Below are 21741 nucleotides of genomic sequence, written 5' to 3'. Positions count from 1 at the left end.
CAATATGAGTAGACCACTCTCAGGACCAGTGGAAAAGAGTATTTATTCACCCAAATGCGAAACAACAGCCAAGAGACGGTTTTCAAATATTAAAACATTAAGAGGCACTGACGGACAAAACATGCCGACGACAAAAAGCGAACGCTGTGAAAAGGTGAAGCAATTGGGGGCTGTGTCAAAGGCACACAGCAGGGCTTATTCACGAGACACCCGGATCCATTGAAAATGCTACAAAGGCGAGCTACCAGGTCTGATCACCGCAAACATTTGAAAGAGTGTCGAAAGAATGCCAGGCCGAATCGTCAACACTCGCACAATTCAAGCTTAGCAAATCCGGCCCCCCGGTTTTTGGAAAGGTTTGGACACCCCCTGCCTCGGGGCCACCCCGTCACCCGATTCTCACTGGGCCTGCGGACACGATGTCGGTGCCACGGCTCCGGAGGGGCCTGCCCCCCTTCTCTCCTTTTTCTTGTCGCTTCAGCGGGGAAACCTTCCCCGGGATATTGCTCGTCGCCTTTCGGTCCAGATGGTCAAGAGCGCCCCGTTGTTCAGTGGGGCGGGCGCCATCCGCCCTGGGGAACTCCCGCCATCTGTTCCCATCTTTCCCCTCGCTTCTCATATGACTCAAAGTCTTCCCGTCCACTTCACGTACGGCCCGGCACGTTATTTACGGATCGATTCCGCCCGCTCGGGTCTCCGTTTTCGCAATACCCGTTCCGGATGCCGAAAACTCTTCTTTCGTGACATATTTTTCCCATTACCGGATCTTATCGTCGCGTGCGACGAGGTTTTAAAAGAGACGGCGAGCGTTTTCCCGGAGTCGTCCCGGCTCCGGTGAACTCGGCGATATCACCGGACGCTAACGCCGACACGTCGCTTTTGGGGAATTTGCGAGCGCTAACCTACATTTGCCGTTTAGGTGAGGCGAACGAATCGGGCCTGCCGGAAGGGGGCCGGAAGGGGGGCGTGTTTGCAGGGAGCTAATAACCCTCATCGATAGAATCCTCCTAGACGGGACTCACAACAAGGATGTCTGTGTTCGTCGTAGCGCAAAAGCTAACGAGGTTTGCGAGCAAGAAGCCATCCGAAGGGCTAATTCACTTACGCGGTCTGGCTCCGAGGAGTCCTGAGTGCCAGGGGAGGAGGAGGCGGAGGGATTTTTTTTCTTCTTCTGCACAGAAATGTGCTTAAATGTTTGGGTGTGGACGTACGAGACAATACTCTTGTCATTTACTGAAGTCTCTATTTTGGTCCGAGCCGTTTGGTTTACTATAGAGGTCGGTCGATTATCAGGCGGGCTGATTACCGACACTGATATTTGGTCGATAAAATGTATTCAAAACCTTGTTATTTAGGCTCAGATGCAGCAGAATCTCTCTCCCTCTCTCCCGGGACGCTACTCACCCCACACCTTTTGATTGGATAAGCAATGGGTGGCGGAGCCATTGAAGCAGGAACGTTAGAACGGCATTTCTGCTGAATCGGCCCAACGTCCCCGTGTCAGGAAAGCGTGTTTGCGATTAAGAGACAGCGTAAAACGTGTTTTACTTGTTTTAGGGGAGCACGTTCAGGTGCAGACTGATTACTTAGCTCTTATCATAACATGAGTTTGTCAATCAAGCGTGTGCGTTTGTGACAGAGAAAGGGCATAAAAAGCACACTACAGAGGAAGTGATTAGCTAGTACCATAACATTAGTTGGTCAATCTGACTCTAAAACAGGACAGCCCACACTTTTCAAATGGAAAGTTTCCATGCACTTCTTTTTCTCATCTTAAGTCACACTGGTGATAATTTATGTATCATAAAAAGTTTGAGGTAGCTATTTAAGTGTTTATGTACTTTTATACGATTTGCTGCAAAGGTCAAGTTGATTTCCTGTTAATCAGTCGAAAAGGTTTTTGAGTGTAATACGCCAAGTTTTTCTAGTTTATGTGGAGAATGCCGTGTGTCGCAGGTGGGTGCAGCAATGGTACAACAAATTGCAATTAGCCAAAGTGGGGCTGACTAACCCTAACCCATTGGTAAAAAATAACACACACAGAGCTGACAGGGGCTAAACCAACCGGGACAAGGCAGGCTAGCCGGCTGCTAGAAATGGCTAACAGAGACCGATCGACGGAAAAACGGGAATAGGGCTGACCAAAAGTATTCAGTGGCCAGCTAGGATAACTGGGAGCTATCAACGCAAAAACAGCCACAGCGACAAACAAAAACCCAGCCATAAATATACCAAATGATCACGGCTGGCTAGACAGCTAGCCAACTGCTAGCGATGCTGACCTGGAACAAATAAAACCGGAAGCCTTAGCCCGGACGCTAACGGGGAGCTATTGGGAAAATCCTACATTAATTGCAAGACATGAGATGAAAAACACGGGAAAAGTCACAATCTCATACCCAAGAGGAGGCGAAGGCACAACACAGGTTGTACTCAACGGCAGGTAAACCTTTTGATGATCCCAAGAATGCAACTCTGTCAGAAGTCTCCCAGCGACACGTTTAGCCAAGTTCCAATTACTCCAAGCGAGAATGAGCGCTATGCATTGGTTTAGCACTACAATCCCTGACAGTTTTTCAACGGAACTCACGATTGTTGTCTTCCGGTGATGTCTCAGCTCACAGGAGATATCAATTCAAACTGTCTACTTTGAGTATTCATTTCTGGAGATCCGTGGAATATTTTGAAACATATTTGCATGATTGTGGGGAGGAACACTACACGTTCCTGCCTCATTGAAAAAAAGGTCTCGTGTATAATCCCTTCTGTCCGTCTTAACGACACAAATCTGCTATTATAACACCAGACCCAGGCTACTTTCAAATCCAATACCTATCTCATCTTTTGGAATGCGACTTGATTATGAACGTCACTATTCTGCTTTCAACGAGGCGAATGAAGCGAAGAACTCGACATCCATATCTGGGGGAACCACTCCGTTCATCCTCCGGTAGCACAATCAATCAAATTGTTAGTTAGCATCCATGAGTACTTCTGCAAACAATACATTGCGTGTGACATCACGTGTCCTCTTCTGCGCATGAGGGACAAATGTGGCGTTCACACAGGAGGCGCATAAAAGTCACAGGAGATGCATACAAGTGGCATTTAGTTGGAAACGTGAACCAAAAACAGGAGATTTCAGCCCACAACATTGATTTGAGCATGAAGCTGTGCAGTGTGAACCCAGCCAGAGAGGGATTTTCTCCACATCTTGGTCCTACCTCATCTCCTTGTAGCTCCCCCTTCCCCGTGACGGTGACTCTGGCCGGGATCCACTCACCGTCTCCCCCCTGGGAAGAAGGCCATCTGACTTGGGAGGTCACAATCAATTAGACTCATCCCCCTCTGCTCCTTAGCATTTACATGAGTCACATTTTTTTTCAGACTCCTTCCTCGTTGCACACCTTCCTCCCCGCCTCGTCCACGCCAACCCAAGGCTCCCCTGTCACGATCTAGGAATTACCCCCATCCCCCCGTCCCCCACCTTTGCATGCTTTCTGGAAAAAAAAACGGTGGTGATAAATCTGCAGTGATGTATTATAAAAGGGGGTCGAGGGGAATAAATGGAGAATAAAATGGAACCCGGAAGGCCCTTTTGCACGCTCAGCACAGCGGGAAAAATGTGGCGCTGTTTTTTAATACGGGTAAAAAGACGAGTCGGACACACGAGTGAGTAATTCACCGATGGACCTTCTTCGAGAAAATACAACAGAGTGGTCCAAAAAATAGTACAGAGACCCCTGGCTACTTAGCACTTTGGTTGTTGCTAGTTCACCGCATGGCCGATTTTGGATTGAATCGTCTTTATTCTTATTTATCGTGCATTGTGGTCTGAGCAGACAGCACACAGCAAATGCTATCGCAGCTAAGGACCGACCCGTATAGTTTCTTAGGGCAGATGCCGTTTATTAGCATTTAAAAAAAGGTCAACTACTGATGTTTATGTTAAGGAAGGTTTTGCATGTGGTTGGGCGTGACTGTGTGCACGACTGTGGTAGGCTGGTGTATGCTGTCACCAGGGCGGGCGCACAAGTCATTGTGTCATCCCCAAAAAACAACAACTGCCGAGAACGGCTACAGCTGAGCTCGTATTTTAGCGGCCCTTACATCAAAAAGAATATCAGCAATTGAATTGGACTCAGAGTTAAAAAAGCGGAAAAAAGGGTGATCGTCAGCTGGTGCTCCGTGGATTGTTATCGAGTCCAGGAAGTGACTGAGGTGACATCAGGAGAAAAGGCAATAGCGAGGCTGCAGGTCTGGCCTGTTGCTACGGCTAGACTAACACATCTCTTAAGCCACACCTGCTGAGAATGTATATCAACGAAGCCAGATTTATTACCCATGGAACGGATCATCTAGAGCCGGGGTGTCAAACTCATTTTAGCTTGGGGTCCACATGGTAGCTAGCAAAACACTTACTGTGAGCTGATTAGAAGATTGAAGAAACAGATAGAAACAAAGGGAGAGAAAGAGTATGAGAGAGAGAGAGAGAGGGGTAGAGAGACAGAGAAAGAAAGGGAGAGAAAAAGAGAAAATTAGAGATAAAAGTAAAAACACAACTATATAATTATAAGGGAGGAGAGATGGATAAGATGTAAAGAAAAGGTAAGAAGATAGAGAGACAAAAAGTGTGAGAGAGATGACATGAACCGGAATAACCGAGGGATTACTGTACGGCTGTCATAAAACCTATTTTTTTTTTCCTCTCGCTGTCCACTAAAAATGACGTCACATGCAGTCAGGGCCAATTATCAACCCATCCGCCGTTTTCTGGGTTCCGATCATACGAAAAATCGACCGGGGATAATGGATCCAGGCCAAACGGCGCTGTATAATGAATGTTTAAATGACAGAAATTTCTACCGTCAGCCCCTGCTCTCGGCACGAGTCGCCTTAGGAGAACGGATCACAACCAAATCGACGGGCCACGTTGGCATAGAACTGAGAACAAGCGTTCTTCTGCCCCGTCTCGGTCCTCCTACCTAACAGACGTCTGCACTTACGTTTGAAGGCTTTTCGGTGCAGACCCTGACCACCTGCCTCACCAGTAATGGTAAAAGCCAACAAAGGCTCCCCGAACCCTTCGGAACACCTGCATCTCACCGAGCCCGGGCGTCCCCGCGGGAAATCTCACATGAGCATTTAGCCGTTCCCTTGCCGCTCTAACCGGAGACAAACGTTTCAATAACATGAGAAGAGCGCTCGCCCGAGAAGTATTTGACGCTCCATTCTTTAGCTTATCTCTGTGTTGCCGGTTCAACTCCGGGCCGTCCGGGAAAAAGATGGCCGTGCTTGTAGCGTCTAAGTCAATAAGTTGGAAAGCTGGCAGATGGCTAACAATATACACCAGAGAGCATGCTAGTCAATAAATGAGCTCTCATCAAATACCTTCTTGTGCAAAAAAAAAATGGGAAGGTGGCGCTCATAGTGGATCAAAGACCTGTAAAGAGGTCAATCCGTTATATGCGGTTTTCTTTACAAGCACAATTAGCAATAGTGTAAAATTGGGACGAACATTTTCATGGGAAAAAAATTGTATATTTTATATATTAAAGATGGTTTGGATTCAATATTTTTATTACTAGTGTATGATTTAGTTCAAAAATTGTTTTAGGATATTTTTTACATATCTTTTGAAATAAATTGTAAAATAGGGGAAAAAAAAGAAAAAAATGACAAGATTATGTATTATTTCCATAATTTTGCCTCAATCTTTTAATTTTTAATCATATTTTAAGATATATTTCATGGGTAAAAAAATATAAGAAAATACATTATCCTAAAGTATCTGAAAAACATGATAAATATAAAGAAAAATAATTAACCCTTCGACGCATGAGCTCCCAGTACGTCCACTCTTATGTGAGTGATGGAGGAAAATTAGTGGCTGGAAAAATAAAAATAGCAACGGCATCATGTCGTGAACATGTTTTATGAGGAATGCTGGAATGGGACAATATTACAATTTATTCATTTTTGAATATTTTGAAGAATAAAAATATATTTGGGAAAACAAGCTAAAAAAAAAAAGAGGGCAAAGGGTAATATTCGAAATAAGTCAAATTGTTTCAAAATGATCAATTGAGGGAAAATAATACTTAGGACCGGTTAACATTTCTGGGCTTTGTATTTTCAGTAGAAATCTCGCGAAAGAGAAAAACGACAAAATCGATTCGATATAAAGCCGGATGGCAACATCACTCGCCGATGCAGCTCAGCCTCACCGTGGCCCTCAAGTAGATTTAGCTTGGAACTAGATGTCACTGTATTGTGTAGTCAAAGTGAAAACAAGTGCTAAGAAGCACAAGGAAGAATACAAACTACCAAGACTCAAAATGACCAAACTGCACTCTTTGTCTTCTTTATTCTTTGTATTTATTTGTTTTATTTTGTTTTTTATTTTGCCCAGCCTTTCCCGTTTTGTTGTTGTTGTTTTTTTCCCCTTGGACCATTGGCAGCTAGATTGTACACAATCATGTATCCTCCCTCTTGGTGAGCTTCATGTCGTTTAAAATGCTTATAAAACAAGTTTTCAAAAAAGCAAGTTCGAATGATAGTTTATGTATTCGATCTGCAACCTCAGTGGAAAAGTTTAAATCTAAGCTTAAAAGACCCTTCTATTCTATAGCATATGAAAAACCTATATTTTATGTTGACAGTATCAGGTGATGGTGTCATAATAGTCTGTGGTTTGCAGTGGTCTCTGGTTTGTGCAGCCCTTTGAGACTCTTTGTGATTAAGGGCCAAAGAAATAAACAGGACTTGACTCGCTCCTTCCATGAGTTTGCAGTGTTGACGTCAACATTTGATACTTGTAAAACGGAAGCACGAGCTAAGAACGATTGTGGGATTCTTCCCCAGCCCATTTTGCAAAGTGGCCATTGCATTTTGCACAAAAAACCGAGCCGACCTCTTCCGTTACCGAGCTCACGCTTCCGCCCACTCTCCGACCGCCCACCGCCATCTCAGAGAATCCGAGCTCTCCCACGGCGGAGCTCGGCGGCTCCCGATGAGCCTCCCCGGACCGGCAACGAGCAACAAATAGCCGGATAATGCGAATTCTAATGTTCCGGGATCTCCGCCCTGACGGAGCTCGCCGCCTTCCAGATACGATCCGAGCGCCCGCCAAGCCCGGGCGTCCATCGGCGGTAGCTTTTACCGCGGAGAAGGGAGGAGGTGGGGGGATCCCTGAAGACTTGTGGGAAAGCGGCACCTCTCCCACAGTCGTTTCACAGCAACTCACCTCCGCCCACGTCGAGCCACCTCGGGGAGATTTTCCATCATCTCGCCCGTCGACCGGCAAAGGAGGCAACGTAGAATGGAAGGCGAAAATCTCAAAGTGTAACGCGCCCTCTCGGGTCCCCACGGAAAGAAACCGTGCGGCGAATCCCTTTTGGATCGCTTCATCGACCATGATTCGATTCTCAACATAACGCTTGGGTCAAGCACAGAAATGGGTAGTAACGAGAGACTTGTACTCCGTTTCGTGTGCTTGAGTACGTTTTTGGACAGTTTCTACTTCTGGGAGTAATTTTAAATCACTCTGCTTTTAACTTTGACTTGAGTCGACGAGTCAAGAAGAAACGCTACTCATACTCCGCCGTATTGTTACACGGAAGCCCTTTACAAAAACGAGGTCCGCACAGAAATGTTATAAATGGTCTGCATTTCTATAGCGCTTTTCAAGTCAATGAAGACCTCCCAAAGCGCTTTACAATGTGATTCACACTTTTACACACTAATCGATAGCAACTACCAGCTCATCAGGGGCATTAGGGATTCAGTGTCTTGCCCAAGGACACTTCGACATATAACTCGGAGGAGCTGGGAATCGAGCCCGTGACCTCTTGATCCCAAGACGAGCGCCTTTACCTCCTGAGCTACTGCCGCTCCAATGCTCTACAAATATCATTTTGAAGTTTCTGTACACGCTCTAAACAATGGGTCACCAACATGACGCCCACGGGTACAACATAGCCCTTAAAGAACACCGAAGTAGCCGACAAACCAGTTGCAAAAATGGAAAGAGATTAACAGAAGGTGTTTTCTACTGGTAGTATCTGTCTTCTAGGGGGCATAAGAGCACATTATCAAGATCAATACTGAAGAATAGCTCAGAGTTACATATATAATTGATAAGTAATTAACATTTAAAGTCCCTTGGTTTGAATAAGCCTATAAGCCTAATCAATGATAGGATAATAAAGATTACCAGTAAATAAGATACAGTTTCTGCAAAACCCTATTTATGAAATGATCTGTGCAGCCATGTTTGGCGCTAACCTGCTTATTGGGGGTTTTGGGGGTTCAGTGTCTTACCCAAGGACACTTCGGCATGTAACACGGACAAGCCGGGATTCGAACTGGGATCCCTTAATCCTAAAACGATCGCTCTACCTCCTGAGCTACTGCCGCGCCTATTTATGAAATGACTGATTACCGGTACTAAATAATTTGGTGCATAATGTTTTATTGTTATTGATAATATATCATTGAAAAAAAATAATCGGAGTTGTTTGGGAGAGACGAAAGAGCTGGCTCTTCTCAGTAAGCTGAGCCAAAGAGACAGTTTTCTAAAAAGAGTTGTCCTCATGGATGCTAGGAGTCTGGAGCGGTAACGCTTCACATGACAACGCCATCATGACAAGCCACCAGTCATTTTCATACACATTTTTTAAATTTCTCTCCAGTTATTGCGTGGTCTATCGAGTCAGACCTCCAAGAAACATGGCAATGGCAACGATTTCAAGCATTTTCGAGCACTTCACCCATAATTCAAGCATTTGCCTGTCCTCGAAAACAACATGAGAGTTCAAGCATTTACAAGGATTTCAAGCACCTGTACGAACACTGTTCATATCATATAGTGAGTACTATGACTTTTTGAAATGAAGCGTCCCCCCTCAATTTAAACAGGCTTCCTCGACACCAATGACTTTTTAGGTGGAGGGATTATAGAAGTTGGGGATGAAGACTTTTCACACGCGGTCTACCTAAAAGTCCCTCGACTTTCTAATTCAACAGCTCTTTAGCGTTATCCTCCCTGGCAAGAATGCCAGGCTCTCCTAAAGTACACCGAGGCGGATTTAAAGTTCCAGTCTCTCGCTTGGCAGGACTTTCAAAGTGAGAAGGTCTCTACCTTGCTTAGTTAAGGTAGCCCTGTTTACCTTTCGTCCAGGCGTTCTATTCATCTGTTGTCTGTGATAAAAGGTTGTAAGGAAGCATGAAGAAACGCTCCCAGAACTTGAATATTTCCAAACAGGATTGCAGAAGAGGTAAAAGATGTCGAGGGCGGCGTATTCAGGTAATAAAAGGCTGTTCATCTGTCAGATTAGCGACAAGAAACGAGCGTGTGGGATTAAGGTAACGCGTGTGCCTTCCTTCTGCTTTATTACTCACTTTACATATTCGGGGGTCTTTTGTTGCAGGAGCTAGGCACCTAAATGGATTAAAGTCGACTTGTATGAAAACAAAAATAAAAAAGGAAAACATTTAAGCATGTATCCTCCTCTCTGTGTCTTTGTGAGTGCACTCTTTGATGCTCACGCAAACGCCCACAGTCACTGTTTCAGAGCTCGCCAATTGTCTGCTTACTGGCTTTTAGCAAAATTCCCATTTTGGAAGCGCTTAACACTGCCATCTATTATTCTTCTGGTGGCAGCGGATCTCGTTGTTTGCTTGAAATCGTTTGAACCGGGCGTGTACCTCATCTAGGTCAACTCTTCAGAAGATTGTCATGTTTTCGGATTTGAGTGGACGTTATCTATCGTAATTGATGGTTCTCCTTAAAAAAGTTTCTAAAAACATCTCCAAAGAGCTTAAAGGGATTATATATTTTTTTCAAATTAGGCACAAAACATGTACTGTTCCTCCCAACAACCATGATATTCCAGACGCCATGGAACTCCAGATAGGGATACTCAAAGTTGAACGTTTGACTTCAGACCCCTAGAGCTGTGACGTCACCGGAAGAACACAAAGATTCAAAACAATGGCGAGTTCCGTTGAAAAACAGACAGCGATTGTAGTAATCTGTGATTGCATATTGCTCATTTCTGCTTGGAGTAATTGGAACTTTGCTTAACGTGTCACTGCAGGACTTCTGACTGTTTTAAGTATGTTTTTGTACATTTTGTACAAAACACTGATAAAAGAGTTGTGTGCTTCCGTTTAGTACAGCGTGCGTTCCTTTTTTCCCTTCGCCTCCTTTTAGGTATGTGATGGTGACTTTTCCTTAGAATTTTGTGCCGCATGTCTTGCAAATAATATATTGTCTACATATCATCCAGGCTCCCGAAGGCTTCCAGTTTTGTCCCATTAACATTTGTTTAGCTGGCTAGCCTGATGTGTGCCCATTGTTTTCCCCCCAGTTGGGTTCATCATTGTTTCCGTGGCCGTTTTTCGTTGTAGGTTCCCGGCTAGCCAGGCATCTTACTTCATGTTTGCAGTTGGCCAGCCTTCCCTTTTTCTGCCACATCTGTCCCAGTTAGCACTCTCTAGCAGCCGGCTAGCCTAGCGTGTCCCAGCTGGTTTAGCCCGTTAGCGCCCCGTGTGTTATTTTTGCCAGTTGGCCCCGTTTTGGAGGCCTGACATTTGTTGTACCATTGCTGCACCCACACACAAGGCATTCTCCACAGAAACTAGCAAAACTTGGCTTAAAACCATCAAAACATCTTCAACTAATTAACACATACACCAATACTGTGACTGGCTTGCTAGGGTGCTGGTGTTCCTCACATGAGGTCAGAGTTTAGGAAGTCAAAGGTCTTCAAAATACATTATCTCGAAAAATAATTGGAGCATACCAATGACATACAGTATATATAGATATTATACAAAAAAAACATATACTATTTACTCACATTTTCTATGTTTTAGAATTTGGGCATCACTTTAATACTTCTATATTATGCAAAGAAGAATAGAGGAGCTGACGGGGACTAGCGTTCATGTTGTGATATTTCAAAAAACATTTTAGTTGACATATTCTGTACTTGTTGGTGGATCACCTCAAAAACTTTAGACAAACATTTCCAGTTGTATAGGTTATTCATTAGATGTATTTTACTATCTTATTAAAAATCCAGCTAGCTTAATGCTACTATAGAATGCGTAGATCAATAGACGAGCTAACAGATATTAGCGTACAAGCTATGACATCTTTGTAACTTACGCAAGCACTACCTTGTAAATATCTTTGTCTGTTTATCCTAACATTTGTCTATAGCTTTTTTTTTGTCCATTTCAAGTCTTTTGTTACGCGTTTATCCTGGAGTAATGCGTTTAATCTCGGTGCAAACAATGTTCACTACCTTGTTATTAGTGACAAAGACAATTCTGATTTTGAAGACACTGTTTTAGTTGACATTCTATTCTAGCTGATGGTTCTCCAAACATTTTCTATAAAGATTTGTAAATTTGTATGTTATTCATTGGATATATTTTTACATTGCCATGTACAGCTAGCTTTATGCTACCATATAGTTCGGAGCATAACAGAAGAACGGAGACGAGCATTCACGTTATCATATTTCAAACACGACACCTGGCTTAGAAATGATCACAGTAATTTATATTCATCCATGTCAAGTTAGCTATTATTTCAATAACTCTTTCTGACCTACATTTTTAAGCTAACCTTTTAGCTCATCTTTAGAGTGTGCACAGCTACAACTGCTATATTATGTGTAGACAAGCTAATGGTGACCAGGATATAAATTATGAAAAAACACACAACTTGGCGAGAAACAGTGATATACATTCATCAACGTCAAGTCAGCTATTATTTTAACAGCTCTCGCCGACCTAAGCTTTCAAGCTAACCTGCAATCGTATCTTTAGCGTTCACAAATCGTATTTCAGTCATCAATTTAGCGACTTTTAAGACTAAATGGATTGACGCCCATTGTTTTGGACTTTTTGAGGTTTGGCATTTTCTGAATTATGACCATCTTCCCCTTTGATGCCAATTGCATCAAATGTTTGGTAAGTCCCTGACATTTTCAGTGGGCAGGTTGCTCGCGTCTATATTTGTTTTGCTGCGCTACTTCACGAATAACTGTACAATTTATGAATGTCTTTTGTGAACACGTACATCAATGAATGAAAAAAGACCCAAATCATTCAAACTCAAAGGTTTCATTGTAAATGTTGAATGTGACGTTTGCCATACAGACGATTGTAATGTCAAGTACAGACTTTGAAGATTCGAGTGCAGGTTGTGTTACCGCAGAGACGTGACAACTGCTTTAAAACAAAGGTAAAAAAAAAAAAAACATGCGGCTCTTCAAAGGAGAATGTTTCATATGGAAGAAAGTGGGTCATAAAGCTAAATACCGTTGCCACAAGGAGAAGAAAACACTGAGATATTGACAATTTTGTTGCTGCTGTTAAAGGAGTTCACAAAGCCCTTTTTGTCCTTTCTGTTAGGCCCGGACCGTGTCATGTTCCTCCCCACAATTATGCACATCTAGGCCTAAATGACACTTATATTCAATAGTTTATGAAGAATTCTACTGATGTCAGGAACCCGTCAACTGGACATTGTTATTGCCTATATTTCATGTTGATGTCTGCGTACGGTCTGGAAACCCTTTGAGACTATTCATGTGTGTCACAAATGAACACGACTTACTTGATTCCAGTCGCAAACTTCTCGTCAATTGTCATACCGGGACGGAGCTGTAGAGGCAGCGATGCACCACGGGGAGAATCCAATCTGGGAGACATTCAGAAGAAGAAAGAGTATTAGAAGATGCTAAGAGGCTATATTTGCTAACAGCTGAACATTGCAGCAATAAACTCTTTTTTAACGTCGCGTTTAAAGTGACAATAAGAGCATGGGTACGTCGACAAACAGCAGGGGGAAAAAAATCCAATTCCTTCTTAGTCTTCTTAAGATGCCATTTATACTCAAAACATGCACTAATTATTTAATCCCTAGTTTGGGAGAAGGTAGGAAAAGGGGGCTGGCCATGGAAAGCATGCCTATAAACTAGCGAGCGTGCATAAAAGCAAGAAAGCTTCGCCTGCCGTCGACTCTCTGCCTCTCGCGGTTAATTCCACTATAATTACTGTCGCGCACCAAGCTGGGAGAGATTATAGGAGTGAGTTACACCTGATGCTGTCGGGGGGCCGGAGGGGGGCTTATATTAAATATTTAATCACTCCTTTTACTGTGAAGCTATTGAGGTGAGGAGAAGCTTGCATGGTGGCAAACAGGGCGGCGCCATTTTGGCTAGAAATGTGCTTCCTTCTTTCATCCTTTTAAAACAAATCATTCATAGATCTATACATGGATTGAATGACCCTATTTTCACTGGCACATAAAAGTCCCTGATTTTCTTTCAATTGCGCGGCGTACCCCATCCTGCAATGCGGCTGACGTAGACCAGCTCAGTGGACTTTGGGTTGGTCGCCCACCACGAGACGGGGAGGTCGCAGATTCAAGATTTTTCGGTTCAAATCCCATGTTTTGGTGAGATTGTTCGTATTTCCAACTAAATGCAACTTGAATCCGTCTCCTGTGACTTCTATGCGCCTTCCGTCTGAAGGTTATAACCCACTTGTGCAGAAGAGGACACGTGACGTCACACAAAATGCGTCTGTTGTTTGCAGAAGTACTCATGGATACTATTGCGTAGCATTATCTAGCAATTTGAAAGTTATTATCGCCTCGATGCTTTCATTTCATGAAACGGTGTCATTTATCCACCTGGACCAGGACTACGGTGACAATGTCTGCCGTTGTTTGAGCTTCAGCATTTCAGAGTAGCTGCCCGGCACGGAAAGTGACTCTAAGAGTGACTTGGAAATTGAAGAAAATGAACTTTTCCATGGAGATTTAGCAAAGCTGTACTGGTCAGAAACAGAGGATTTCCACAGTTTTGTTTGATATGGATTACTGGTAAAAAAAAATGTTAGTTTTGCACCAGTTCTTTTTAGAAAATAAGGTTTTATCAATGTTTCACTTTGTAATAAATACCTAAAATAAAACACAACCAAACTCAGTTTTGCTTCTGTTGTATTTTTAATTACAGTAATCCCTCGATTATTACGGTTAATGGGGACCAAAACCACCAGCGAAAAGTGAAAATCCGTGAAGTAGCGACGCCCCTTCCAAAATCCTCAAAAAAAAAAAAAATGTATATATATATATATATATATATATATATATATATATATTAATTATTTTATTTTATTATTATTATTTTTTAGACCTGCAAAGCTCTGAACCCGCGAACGTGGAACCAAGAAGTAGCGACGCCACTTCAAAAATGCTTTAAAAAGTAAATACATAAATAAAACAAAAACAAAAAACAAAAATTAATTATTTTATTTCATTATTATTTTTTAGAACCGCGAAGCTCTGAACCCGCGAACGTCGAACCGCGAGGTAGCGAGGTCCCACGCACACTTTTCTGCTTGTCTGTCTTGTTGTAAGGTGGCAGCATCAGAGGGCACCCGCGCCCTATGGTGCGGTGAGCCCTGTGTAGTGTTAAACTGAGAAATAAAGGCAGCTACGGAGGCTGCGGCCTATTAACAACGCTGCTCCCTATACTCATGAAAATCCGGTATATGTAAAGCGTGCATTGGCGATTGCGTATTAGGTTCCAAACACCTGACTCAGTCAGCGCTACGACCATGTGACCGACATGCGGCAGCCGCTCGCTGCGGGAACAAAGGCGGACATTGTTTTGCCACTTCAAGTCATTTGAAACGGAGGCCGCCTTTGCCGGAGCATCACAAGAAGTGACACAATCAGGCTGCAAATCTTAAAGGCCTTGTATGTTCAAGTGACCATGAAATGACCGTCTGCGTGGCATTCCTTGAAGGGGGCTGCGATATGGTGCGAGGTAACAGTTGCTAATACGGACTGTAATCCCTTGTTTATCGCTTCTCAAGGGAACCGGAACCCCCAGGGTATGCAAACATCTGCAAATTAACCCCCTCCCCGTTTTTAAACGCACTCTGCCAAACCCCGCTCGCGGCAAAAGTCCACCAGGGAAAATGGATCACGGCCACATTAGGCTGTTCATTTTAAGCGGAAGGAACGCCAAAAAAAGAGCCACCTCGCATGACACAAATGTGCTCCTTCAGTCCCCTTTCTCAGCAATAGGCGACTGGGGAGAACAGATCGCGACCAAAACAATGCATTTCATTTTAGGTATGTGGCCGTGGCACACTTTAGCGATCCTAACTGGAAAAAAAGTGATCTGCCGGCCTCTGGTCTCTACAACAGTTGACTGGGGTTGATGTATCGCACGTGTGCTGTTGGTTATAGGCAAAAAAAAAACACCACACATGGCAACAGTTTGCTCTCTCTGCCCCCGTTTTCAGCAATAGTTGACAGGGGATACTGGATTGCGGCCACAACTCCCATTTTATTTTAGGCGGGCCAGAACGGCACGCCTTCTGAAAACCGTGCCTTCTGCCAGCCCCAGCTCAAAAACATACGTGGTCAGGGATAATGGAGGGCAGGCAAATAAGTGCAGTTTATTTGAGGAGAGCCACAGTGACATGCTTCAGTGGCCCGAACTAAATCCGAAAATATGCTCTGCTCGACCCTGCTCTCGGCAAACTGACCGGCTATCGTGGATTGTGGCCACAATTGTGCATTTTATCTTAGGTGGGCCACAAAAACACACTTCATTGCCCCGAAAAGGGAAAAAAATGCACTCAGCCAGCGGCTGCTCTCAGCAATTATCGACCGGAAATAATGGATCGCGGCCCGTTTTTATGTGAACCGAGCTGAAAAAGCCAGTAGCCTAAAAAAATGTTGGAAGTCCCATCCATACATGCGATGGCCTTTTGTATTTGCTAAAAAAAAAAAAAAAAAAAAAAAAAAGAAATTTCCTTAAGTAATGGAAAAACTTACTTTGCAGAGTAACTCGTTACTTTTGTTATGGAGTAATTCCATTACTCACTCAGTTCCTTTTTGGATGACATAGTGAGTCACTAGAACTTCTTGCTTTTTTAAAGTAACGTGCCCGATACTGGTGGGTAAGTACAATCTAATAACATGTTTGAAAATTCACATTCAACACGAGCGCAAAAGAACACAAAATAGACTATTTTCCGTTTCCTCCCTTTGGACATGACTAAACCTTGCCCGGCGGTATTTTGCCAGATAATTCGCTCTTGGGTTCCACGGTTGCCGTGAGACTTGTGTTATGAGGCGTTAGATAAACATTTATTGCTTGGTGCGAGTCAACGCGCAGCTGTTTAGGGGCTTCCTGCCAAGCATTCTTCTTCTATATTGACCTTGTGAGAATTTCGAGCCTCAGAATCCTGGGAATAGCCTTCAGCTTGACAAATACTGTATTGGTAAACTGTGTTAGGAATAACGCTGTTACATAAAGACGTTTTCAGGAACAGGGTCATTCAACTCATTCTTTTTTCCGCCTTCACCGTTACTGACGGTCAAGAGCGCCGCGTTACTTTGTCTCGTAGTAATCAGCAATAATTGGGACATCCCAGGTCAGCCTTTTGCCATTTTTATTCACAAACAGCACGGCTCTCATTCATGCTAACGCCGCAGCCATCTACAATGAACGAATGAATGAGTGAAAACTTGATTCGAACATTAAAATAAAAACTGAACAAAAGCAATAACTCAACAACAAAATAATGTTACATAATATGTTCGAAAAGGGGTAGTCATAAGCAGATGCTTATTTTCCCTACCCCTTCACCTTCCCTATTAAATACAACAATGATATAACAACTTTAGTAATAGTAATAATAACAATTATGATATAACAATATCAACAATAACACAAAGTTAACCATAGTTCTAGACGCACTATTCCCAATCTACCCCATTTTCTTCATCTCTGTATTCCGCCAGTAATGTTTTTTTGTATTTAAATTTGAACGCGTGAATAGTTGGACATTGTTTGATCCGGTCTCGTAAATTGTTCCAAAGTTTGACTCCGCACAAAGACACACACATACTTTTCCTGGCGGTTCTCACCTTTGGGATTAGGAATTGACGACAGCCCCTCGAGTTATAATTTCCCTCTTTCCGAACGAATCATTTAGGGATGTTTTTGTTGACCTTAAATAGCAGTTGTGCAGTGACAAAATTTTACTAAATCATCTAAGTTTAATAATTTGGACTGCGGGAATAAAATATGAGCACAATCTCAATATCCTACCCTGTGTATGGTTCTAATTTCACGTTTTTGGAGGATAAAAAGGATTTAGTGAACTTTTCTAATGATTGCCCCAGACTTCTGCACAATATGTTAAGTATGGCAGCACTAGAGAACAATATCATAAATACAATGCATGATAGTTTAAAAGGAATTTGGCTTTATTCATTATTGAAATGCTTTTAGATACTTTAGTTTGTATGTGTCTGATGTGTGAAACAATAACACAAAACAACGGAGAACGTCCTACCGTAATATCACCAGTAGGAGCACTTTTAAATATGCAATACTTAACATCTCATTCAAGGAAACTAATATAGGATTCTTAGTTCAGAAGTAGTGATTCATTTTTTAAAGTAACACGCACAACACTGTTGCTAACAAACTGGGACATAAGACGTCAAAGATGGAATTGTGAGAATCAGACAAATGAAGTTGTTTCATAAATGCAGTCATTGCAAATTCTACATTGACATTTATTTCATGGCTACTAGGAGGCAGTGGTCAGGAATCTACGGCTTAGGAGCCATATGTAGTTCTTTTCATGAGTAATGATTTAACAGTAAAATGTAACCGTTTTACATCTCTCTGTAGCGTTCCAAGGTTGGGTGACCGGGTCCTGATTTTGGTACATGCAAAGTCAAATCAACCCTGAGATAAGTCTTGGTTCACTCCATTATATATGGGGCACATTCTCAACCACAGTTTACAGTCAGCGTGTCACACCAACATACTGCGTTTTGGCAGTAGGTTCACTGTTTAGATACTTTATGATGAAAACCCACAGAACAAACTGTAAGCACCCCAAAACGCTAGCAAACCAGGGTGGGGTGGGCAGATCGCTGGTCATTGCACTCCTTTCCCTCTCTCCCTCAGTGCAGTCTGAGCTGAAGATAAATACGACGATATCCTTAGCGTTTGCAGTATTTTGTGACATTTGAAAACAAATACTGGGTTTGGACAAAAATGACAGTCAAAATGAGCCTCACCACTATGAAGTAACTGCAAGAGGGGGACAAATTTTGAGTGGTATATTTATATGGGACACTGGCTATAATATATTGATGATGAAATAATCAAATGAAATAAAATGTGCTGAATAATTAGCATGTATGGCGGTTTGGTAGAACTCAGTTTTAAAATACATGGTGTGGCGCTCTCTCTCTTACAAAAAAAGGCAAAAAGGTTTCCGATCCTAGCTATAAAAGCTACCATGACGAGGGAGGATATATTAAAAAAGCTGGTATCAGCACCTCTACCCAGGTATCCGTTTTTGTGAAACCGACGAGATATAAACATGATATTTTAATAAGAACCTTATCATTTTATCCGAAACATTTTTGGATAGGAAGATGCTAACATAACACGCTAGTAATGAGTAAAAAAAGCCATTAGTGCAGATGCTATGCTAACTGCATCCACACAATTGAGTTCATGTTTGAAAAGTCTCTGCTGCGGAGGCCCAAGACCGGTGTGTTCTTTGGGGGAGGGGAGCCTTTGTGGGAATGTTAAGCTGGTTAGCATAAAATTAAGCCAGCATCAAAAGACCACCCAAGCAGTAGAGTCTTTAGGGTCACTTTACCGTCGACCACTCGATCCTTAAAAAGAAATTGCATTGATCAAAGGGATAGTGTGTATTATTCCACCGCTAGATGTCGCTGTATGGTATAGCGTAGGGGTGGCCAACCTTTTTCAAGCCGAGAGCTCGTTTTTGTGACGAATTAGCTCAAAGGGCACCCACTTTCATATTCCACAAGTATTAAACTTAACTAATTCAAATGATTTAAATATGCTATCTGTGCAAATTCCTCTGTAGCGTTCCAATATTCTTAAGTTGAAAGTTGTTGAAATGCTTTATCCATTTAATGATTGATTTAACCAACAAGACACTCTGGATGCTAAAAATCACAAAATCTAGTCAAGTTACATTTATTGATGACGCCCTTAATCACAAAAATGTCTCAAAGGACTGCACAGGATTATAATGACACCATTACCTGATCTTAAACCAACATGCGGGCAAGGAAAAACTCAAAACCTCAGCGTGAGGAAAAAAAGAAACCTTGAGAAGGGGCCTCACAAGTGGTCACCACCCTTTCAGGATGACCAGGGTGAATTAGATTTAGCATTGAGTTACAGTACACAAACAATAGTAAACATCAATAAAAGAGAACACTAGGTAACATGTTGAAATTTGTCCGGAAAGTGTACGACAGCAACGACGCCCCCAGCCTGTAAACTAGTCCAGAAAGTTCATGACGGCAATCACGCTTAAAAATTTACCATGAACTCGTTAACGTTCCTGTAAAATTAGCCTATCGCGATCCATTTTTTTTAGACATTGTGAAAGGGTTGTTAATGCTTGGCTTCTCTTTCCAGAGGTCAATCTGTGATTGTGTCAACTCACGCGTAAGAATGGAGCGTCAATATAAATCATGAATTGCCGTGCGCACGTTCCGAATTTGAATACTACCCCAGAAAACGGCATACAATTGCATACAAGGAGGTGATCACTGTTTTACCAAACAGGTGGGCTGTGGACGGTGAAAAAAGCCTGCTATTGGCCGAGATTGGTGTTTATCAATCGTTCATAGGCTGGCTACCATAATAGGAATCATTTTAAGCGCCAGTTTATTTTTAAAGGGGAGTTTTGAAGCGAAACAACCGATGACTACAAAGAACATCCAATGAAGCAGATATGCCTTTGGGCAGATTTTTTTCTCCTGTGGGCATGATCCTGTGATTTGAAGTAAACATTTTACATGGTTGGATTCACTGGAAGGTCCTGAATGGAGAGACTTTTTCAGAATTTCAACTCTCAGCCGACTCCCTTGGGGACATTCAGTTGCGCTATCACGATCGTAATGTTTTTGTGATGGGTCCATTTTGAAATGTTCATCATGGCTTGAATCCCAAGAGTTTGCACTTTCCAATGATTTGTGCGTGACGGATTTCAGCGAAGGGTGACATCGTACAAACACCTATTTGTTTATCAACAGTCCGGAGGCCGACGTTAAGGGGTTGAACATGATTTGTGGTGGAACTTGAGTCACCGACCTGTCATTCATTCAAATGGCACCCGTGCACTTCTTTCCCCGCCCGTCCCAAGAGAGCGGAAGCAGGAAAGCGGGTACCGACCTCTCGACAGCAGATTCCTGAAGTCGAGCGTGGGGACGACGCAATCGACGCTGCGCCCCCGGAGAGCCCAAGAGAGGAGGACTGACAAAGACACGAAGGAGAAAAGCGAGAGGCGAGACGTTTAAGAGCTAAGGAGAAGGCGGCCTTCGCTTTCCTTTGGGGGACTGCGCCCCCTTTACGGTGGCGAGAGCTTTCAGTGACGGGAGACAAACACAGATTGATCAAACGGACCCCAAAAGTCAAAGCAAATAAAGTGGAGCTCTCCTTTGTTTTCCTTAACGCGGTGCCAGAACGCGGAGCGTGTCAGAGGAAGAAAGGCCTCCTTTCCGTACAGAAACTCTGTATGATTCATGTTTCCTCTGCTTTGATCTGCGCGCCGTGCGCGCAGCCCCGGGATAAACCATTTCTGGTTGTCTAAACAATTTCCAATCACCGTTTCCATATTTAGGCTCTCGGAGCAGCCGCACAATAACACGACTCGGAGGATTCGATCCGTGGAGTGTCGGGTTCGACGTGGATCCCGCCGGGCGCTCGGGTTCTCGGGTGTCGCGGCGCGTGCCCCCTCGAGCTCATCTTAGCGGCAAAGTGAGAACCTCTCGAAACCGCCCACCCTCATCTTTCATCCCGGTCTCAGGATGCACATCTGCTCTCCGACCCCCCCTCACCCTTTTCCACACGGGGCCCTATGAGTAAACCTCCGCACCCCCGGACCCACTTCCGATCTCCCTCCTGATGAACGAGGCGGCTCGGGTACAAAACACCTTGGCGCTCACTCAAGGAAAATATAAAAAAAAAAAACATCAAACGATGTGCAGTCATACCTCTACGTACAGGATTATGTATCTAGAATTGCGCCAATGTTTGCCATCAAATATTTTTTTGTCAAGTTGTCACACTTACTTAGAATTGATAAACAGCTCTGAACATTGACAAATGTTATATCACCCAGTGACTCAGTCAAGAATTGTGGTGTCCTATTTGACCCCGATCTGTCCTTTCAAACACACGTGAAGAATATTACTAGAACCGCTTTCTTCCATCTTCGCAACATTGCTAAAATTCGCCCTATGCTGTTTCAGTCAGATGCGGAGATTATAATTCATCCAGTCTCGATGACTGTAATGCACTACTCTCCGGCCTCCCGAAGTCCAAAATCAAGAGCCTTCAGCTGGTACAAAATGCTGCAGCGAGGCTTTTAACTAAGACACATGACCCCGGTTTTAGCTAACCTGCATTGGCTCCCTGTTAGCTTAAGATGTGATTTGAAGGTCCTGTTGGTAGTATATAAAATCATGCATGGACTTTCTCCCTCATAGCTTTCAGATTTAATTGTTTAAATGTTTCAGTCTAGAGCCTTCACTCTTAAAATGCTGGTCACTCGTGATCCCAAGAGCCAAGAAGAAATCAGACAGCGTTTTTCCATTGGGGGGCCTTAGTGCTGAGG

At 43.2% G+C, this 21741-nt stretch overlaps 1 long non-coding RNA gene across 3 annotated transcripts in view; it reads right to left on the bottom strand.

Moving 5' to 3' along the window:
- LOC148348693 (uncharacterized) overlaps window positions 1–21741 on the bottom strand; it is a 62782-nt gene that overhangs the window by 13784 nt on the left and 27257 nt on the right. For all 3 annotated transcript variants that reach the window (XR_015847595.1, XR_015847597.1, XR_015847596.1), the window contains exon 2: window positions 12638–12721. This is a non-coding gene — a long non-coding RNA (uncharacterized LOC148348693). The remainder of the gene's footprint in view (window positions 1–12637; window positions 12722–21741) is intronic.

Source organism: Urocampus carinirostris, chromosome 18 (assembly GCF_059441175.1).
Source record: "Urocampus carinirostris isolate Australia breed hairy pipefish chromosome 18, RoL_Ucar_1.0, whole genome shotgun sequence".
NCBI lineage: Eukaryota > Metazoa > Chordata > Actinopteri > Syngnathiformes > Syngnathidae > Urocampus > Urocampus carinirostris.
This window is presented reverse-complemented; position numbering and strand designations above follow the sequence as displayed.